Source organism: Anopheles nili, chromosome 2 (assembly GCF_943737925.1).
Source record: "Anopheles nili chromosome 2, idAnoNiliSN_F5_01, whole genome shotgun sequence".
NCBI classification, from domain to species: domain Eukaryota; kingdom Metazoa; phylum Arthropoda; class Insecta; order Diptera; family Culicidae; genus Anopheles; species Anopheles nili.
Window position 1 is genome coordinate 52,562,136 of NC_071291.1, and position 7,380 is coordinate 52,569,515.

Below are 7,380 nucleotides of genomic sequence, written 5' to 3' on the forward strand. Positions count from 1 at the left end.
TAGATTTTTTTTTGTTTTGGTTTGTTTGTGACAAAATCACCCCCCATAGAAGGGTGGTTTTGAGTCGAAATTGGAGTAATGCGACACATTTTGTGGCTGCCACCCGTTTCGGTCGTTAGGAAGCGCCGTTACGTGTGAAAATTACGCGTTGTTGTTGATGATTGGGAGATTTCATTCGTTGGAATGACCATCCGTGCATTGCTCGAATTATAAGGTGCTTCAAAGCTAGTTGAAAATCAAAACAAGCAGCTATATGGTTCCTGTGGAACAGAGAACTGGTGCATTGATAACGGCATGATGTGTTTATTGGAAAAGTCCAGCTAAATTATTGAAAAAAAATTTGAATTTCATATCTGTGTATGCCTCGTAAAACTCACATTCATTGTAAGAGCTTTTTTTTATTATTATGTCTAGATTATATAAGAGCATATTATTGCTGCCTAAAAGAATGTACAAATAAAAACTGAATTCTTCCAATAAAAAAGAAACTCGCTCTAATTGGGTGTAATTTGTGAATCATATGATTTTTACTACACAATTTAGCACGCTTCACAATTTTATGTGTGCCGAAACCCGGGATTGAACCGGGGACCTTTAGATCTTCAGTCTAACGCTCTCCCAACTGAGCTATTTCGGCTGATAGTCGCAGGAGTCTTGTTTTACTCCCCGTTACAAGCGCATCATCCTATATTTAGTCAAATAATGTTTTCAAGCAACTCTTATCAATGCATTGCTGCAAGGAAGCGGTGCATCAACAAAACAATGCTATATTAAATTCAGTTCGTTGCGCTTGACATAATTTACGAAACAGGGCAAACATAAAAGTGATTTAAATTGAATCTGAATGATCTCCATGCATATCGTGTCGAATAATTACTGACGCCTCTATTAAAAGTGTTTTTTCAATCATGTTTTTTATTAACAAAATGCATTTTCCGATTCGTAAAGCCCTCATCCCTGTGGGAACTGTTTGCTACCAGCAGGATGGTGATTCAAAAACCGTTAAAACCACACTCTGGGGTCCATGTACACCTTCGATTCCGCGCCACGAAAAACTGTACCGAATCCAGACCCACTATCCAGTTTAGCTTGGTTTTTAGCAGGGAAGATTTCCCTGTTCCGGGTACGCCACGGAAAGCGCTTTCCCGCGGTGGGTGCACGGGTTGAAATGCAGGATCCCTCACAACATAGGGGCACGGACCTTGAACGGCCAATTGGCCAAAACGCGTGCTGGTCACGTGTGAACGCTTTCACCCCACAATCAGCCAACCAGCCGCTAATGCTGGTCCATAGATTGCTTGACAAAGCGATACATTAAACACTTCCGATCCTTGCCCGTTGGAGTCCCGGCTGACGCGCGAGCGCACGCCGACAGGACCCTAGCCGGAATCACTGAAACCAGCGCCACGCGAAACACCGCCGAGATGCGGGCACACATCATTTATTTATTACCAACCAACCCCTGGCGCTGCCGTGGAAGTGTCAGAGCGCTGCGAAGGGATCGTAGGGACCGCACCACGAGTGCCACTTCAAGCGGATCTGCATAGAGATTGTAAATGTTTGGGAAATGCGACCCTACCAGACCACCGGAACCGAGCCACAGTTGATTTTCCCACTTTCCACCAATTGACGAGAGCGCGCTAGAATCCTAGCAACCCGTGACCGTGGGTTGTTTACGGAACAGAACCCGGGGAACCCTCACGGTTGAGGTCGCTCGGTTCCGGGAGGGGTGCGTTTGGGCGCACGTCGGAGAAACCGTTGACATGCCGGTACATGAGGGTCACAATTAGCGCATTAAGTGGGGTTTAGCTTGCTGCCGGTATAATAAACCACCTAAAGACCCGCTCGATTGTCGCTCGGAGCAGGGTGGCGCAAGCAGGGAGTGACCTTCATTATAAAATGATACGTTTTATTTTCACCAGCTACTGTCGTCGATCATGCAATGCAAGAACGGGGCAGGCTGTGCGAAAATCATAACCAGGAAAGGGTTGACGTTTGTTTTGACAGCAATACGGGTAGTGTTTTTATTGGTACGATATCTCGTTGCAGCCACGACGGTGTTGCTCATCGTGGGACAAATATTCCACAACGAGTTCATTGGCTAGCTAAATTGCCAAAAACTATGTTTAGCTTTTCAGTATCTTTCCAAAATGTGCGTTATTACAAAATAACGGTGTTTTCTGTGGTTTTTATTTGATGACACATGCATAGTTGTGGCATATGAATCATTAAAATTTAAAGCTTATTTGTTGTTTTAGTGCATCATGATAGCGTAACTTACATCAAGATCAAAGATGATCTTTCTAGTTTTTTTTTAAATTATTGCCATTTTATTCGTCTATTCAAGCATTCCTTTTAGGATCAGATTTGTAGGCTAACGTTTTTTAATGACATTTAAAAAACCACGATGGTGCTATTTTTTTTCAAACTAGTACGATAGCGAGTTCGGAACTTGTGTCGTAAAATAAAAAAGAATTTTTAAAGTAATGTGCTCACAGTGGAAGTTGTTGAAATGCATAATTATTTTATTCATTCTGATTTTGTTGCGTCAAGTATCGAATAACGATAAATGAAGATTTTATTAGCGACCGGTAGTTTACTTTATTTTGTCTTTGTAAGGTTTTATTTAAGAGAAATGCTGCATAATTGAGCACAAAGCAACGGCATACCAATTTGTGGGCTAAGTTTCCAATGGCCTTGCTTAGCATTGTCTTCAATCTGGCTGCATTAAGCACCACGAAGTGTTCTTATAGGTATTATACTAAAACTAGCGTTTAAATTGCTTCATTCTCCAAGCACATAAAACGTGACAAGAAGAGCAAAGGCGAGTGGATGAAGAAGCATAGATTTCAACGTCTCTGTATATTTCTATCGGCCATAGTTCTTCGACTCAGTGATTGATGGACAGCGACATAATTCGCTCGGTCTGATCGACGGCACTCAACGGAAAGACCGTCACCTAATAGTCGGCATGATTTGTCTCTGATTGGCGATAAGTTTCGCTCTTCGCCACCGATCGACCGCATTCTGCCAGAGTATCGTTGAGGTAGAACTATCGACAGGGTTATCGAGCCACGAGCTCGGATTACAACAAACCTAGCCTTCGAAGCCTCTCGGTTTACTAGTCGTCTTAGGCGTTTTTACTAGCCAATACGCGATAAAGATTGTCCAGTAACATTAAATAAAGAAACGGTTTTTTTGTTGCTAGCCTTTGGCGCAGTAATAGCATTCGCCTTACATCAGATGATAAGGTATGAAGATAGGCTACTCGTAAAACTTTCAAATCTTGGTAACAAAACATCAACCAAATGAAAAACGATCAGGTATATCATGGTTCATTAGAAATATTCAAATAAAACAGGGGTTTCACGAAAAAGGCTCCCAAATGGTTGCATTTTAAATGTATATAGAAACATTCATGAATCGATCAATGCAGCGGGAGGACGATAAATGATATCATTTCATCACATTCTTTTAAAAAATGTAGTGCTGTTGGGCTTTAACGCTTGTAATAGAGGATCTCTTGATTAATCGTAGCTTGTTTGGAGGTGCGCAAATTGTATGCTTTATGGCGCCTGTTTTTTGAATAACCTAAAAATCATTCCCCGATTCGTTAACAACATTTCACAGCCAACGCAGAGCTCAACCTTCCCGAATAACCAGCCGAAGGTTATTGTTTTTTTTTCACCCCCTCAACGGAATCAACCGGTGTGGACGGAAATAAAAATCTCATAGAAAACCCGGAAGCATTCGCCGGCAGAACTTTCAATTTCTAGCGTCCAAAAACCTGCGTGGAACTGATCCGCACCGGCTGATTAGCAGCGCGGGTATTAGACGACCCTACCATAAACGGCCCGGTGCCAACCGTTTCGCGCTAGGAGAACCAACACGCGCTAGTTCGCGCACGTTGCGCACGAGAAGATAAATCGAGTTCTGGCAACCCAACTGGCAGCTTGGGGATCACCGTGCTTGTTCCCGCGATCGTGACTCGCGGGCTTCGAACCCGACCGGGCCAAATTAGCACCGCGGTAACACGGCACACGACGGGCCCGGTCTTGGTGTTGAGAAGCCATAAAAACGTCGCGCGATGTGTTGGCCCCGGTCTTATTGCCCCGCGATCAATCCGGCAATCCGGCAATCGTAAAATTGTCCGCGCTCGCCAAAAGCTCCCTTCCATTTTGTCTAACTCTGCATCCGGCCTCGGCCACGGCGTTGGTTGTTGGCGAAGAAAAACACCCCGACCTGCGAAAGCGGGAACTAGTCGATCTTGCGGCGATCGTGGCGATCGTGGAACTGCTTGCCATGCTGGCGGTGTACCGTCGCCGTCGTTGACGCTTGTCGCGCGCTTGTTCTTCCTTCGGGCAGTACCAATTTTTATTGGCCGTATGTATGCACGGGCACCTAATTAAGCGGCGATTAATCATCATGGCAGCGTGTTTCTGCTTTCGTCAATGGGGCATGCAGCCAATCCAGCCAGCCGCGCGATGGGGTGATAAACTCGAAGTTGTACGCCTCCAACCGGTGCTAGCGAGTGTTTAAAGCCCGACAAGCAATTCCATCGTAGAACAACTGTTCACTAAGGCGAGAATGAGGAGAGCGAACAGAAATACCCCCAAAAACTAGGCAGACGCGAAAAAAAAAAACAAAGAAAAAATCGGACCGCTCGAGTATCAGCTTCCATTCGATGGTGCGTGAGGCAGCATCCTTACCGAAGCCCAAATGGGTATTTAATTGCAGGTTCGATCTGCCCTAATAACGCTTTCCCGATGCACTTAGACGCGAGTGAGTCGGCTGCACACGCCACCCATCAGGTTTCAGGTGCCGCTTCAACCTTTCGAAGCCACGATCCAATCAATCACCAATTGAGGATCATAAATGCATCCATTCTCTCAAACGGATCGTTCGTTTCGCTTTCGTAAGAACGCCTGCCGGGCGAGAAGAAGCCACTCATTAGCCGGTCTCTTGCTCTCTCTCGCGCGCGCTCGAGGTCGCTTTCTTCCGGGGCACGGGTGTGTATACTCAAATTTCCTTCTCATTTGGGTGAAGAAGCCAACACCCGGGGCTGGACCGGGCGCAGTTTGTCACCGACAAGTGCGCCCTAATGATCCGTCGCTAACCAGTTTGTTTGTTACGCTTCGAGCGTCCCTGGCCCCGGTGCGTTCGAATGGAATCATTTATTAAGCAGAAGCCCGTCAAACTGGTTTTTACTGCCGGTTTGAGTTCGCCCGAAGGCGCGCTTGGTGGCAGGGAGGGCCGTCAAGGCCTGAGGCTCGCGCTTTTGGGAGCAGCATCGCGTATTGGAATTAGGAAAAGTGCCAAACATTAAAATGCTGTCTGGTGGCCAAAACTCTCGGGGCGTTGAAGAGGTGAGATGCGCCAAATCTATCAAAGGACACTTTTTTTTCGTTTACACCCATTGCTTCAGGTTGCCAAAAACCACCTGCGATCGTAGTCTTTTACGATTTAAAGCCACAAATTTGACTATGCAACAATAAATCCGCATTATGCAAGCTTATGCCAGAGGTAGACGTTTCACGCCTTAAAGCAGCACTTCGTTACTCGCAAGCATAACGCGGATCCTGACGGAAGCAACGGGATCGAGGCGCACTGTTTCGCGCCATTAGCATTAAGCCACCAGCTGGCTGGTACACTTGGCGCTGGGGCTGTGGGAAAATTCGATTTCCCTTTCACCCGCTGGGTGTCCCTTGTCAGGCGTAAGGCCGAAGCAAATCGGTGTCACACCAACCGTTCCCGTTCGTTCGGTTCGTGCCTTTGATTGTGTGCCTATCCTTTTCACCCAGCTGTAGGTTGCTTCGCTCCCGGCTTAATCCGTCCCAGCTAAGCGAAGAACCGTCCATCCCGAGTGAGGCATCCTTTCGAGCGAAATCCCTTGTTTCCATTGCCACGGCGTGACCCCCGGAACCGGCTGCATACGGTGGAGAACTGCATCCCGATAATAGACGCAGACGATCGCTTCTGCCAGCGATCGTGTTTGCTCGAACCCACACACATACACCGGGCCCGTATTCTACGCTCCCTACCGGGGTTGGCTTACGCCTCCGGGGAACCCAAAGGACACAAGTGTGCGGGCGAAAGGACACGCGCGGAGAATGGAAAACGGCGGGGAGATGGGACTGGTTCTGGTTTTGGTCTTTGCACATGCTCTCCGTTCCCACGCATCTCAAGGAGGAACAAAAAAAAAAAGCAAGAAACGGAAAATGAAGGACACGGACACACTGGCTGCACTGCTTGGGGTCGTCCAGGGGTTGCGTTTTGCGCTTGCCATCTTCGCTTTTCCATTCTGCTGCACCATTCTCCCAACCGTTTCGTGTGTGTGTGTATGGTTTTTTTGTTGTGTTTTTTCGGTTCGTTTTGTTGGGTTTTGATTCTTTTTTTTCTTTTTTTCTTTCTCCTCCCTCCACGGTCCCATTGCGTATGGGGTTTTCTGACGCATACTCCGGCTCGTTTTGGTGCCCATCGTCGGTTTTCCGACATTTTCGTCCGTGGCTTCTGCGTGCGGGGTTTTTCTCGCTGCTCCGATGCGCTTCTCGGCTCGATTTCACAGCCAAGCGACGATGAACATGTCGATCCTGCGATCGGATGGCATAATATTGTTATGAAAGGAACACGTGTCCGAAGTGTGCAGGGGAAGAAACCCACGAGACGTTGAGCCGGCGATTCAAAAAAAAAAAGAAAAACGGGTGAAACCACCGTTATATGCTGCAATCCGAGCTCGCCACCCAATCGCCAGCTGCGCTGAAGGATGCGGTGAAGGATGCCTATGGGTTGTGGGGCCGAGCGGGTGAAAGGCCACCCTAATGAGAGTTCTTGGTGCAGGTATGAAAAACAAAACAAAAGCAAGGGCAAAAATGCACCGGTGCGTGATGGGCGGGAAGCATAATTTTTTTCTTTGCGTTTCACTGTTACGCTACGAGGCCCGAAACTACGGGTCCGGTGGGTGAAAGACATCGACCTAAGGGCAGGCGAACGTGCAGATTCTTCGCAATTACCGCGAAATGGCACACTACACAACTGGAGCGGCAATTCGCGGGAGGGAATCCCGGAAGAGACCCGTTGCGTAATTTGCACCCAACGAAAGATTCTACTCGACGAAGGTGCGTAATTATATTCATCCGTTTCGGGAGCGTCGAGAATATTTGTCGAAGAACTTTTACCTGTGCCACGGTGGGAAGGGCTAGGATCCTGCGTAAAGTGGAACCTAAATTGCATCGAAAGAAAGGGACCTTTAATTGCATCGTACTTAAAGGCTTTCTTTAATTTTGCTGTTAATTTTATTGCTGTTGTTTTTTTTTATGATTTTTTTTGCGAAATGATGTAAAGGACAAAACCATAAAATAAGAAAAACTATAAATGAGAATG

General features: G+C 46.8%; 1 non-coding gene across 1 annotated transcript; it reads right to left on the reverse strand.

The window, feature by feature from the left end:
• Positions 1–564: 564 nt before the first annotated feature.
• Positions 565–637, reverse strand: Trnaf-gaa (transfer RNA phenylalanine (anticodon GAA)). Its single transcript has one exon. It is a non-coding gene; the product is annotated as a tRNA-Phe (tRNA).
• Between the last annotated feature and the right edge of the window lie 6,743 nt (positions 638–7,380).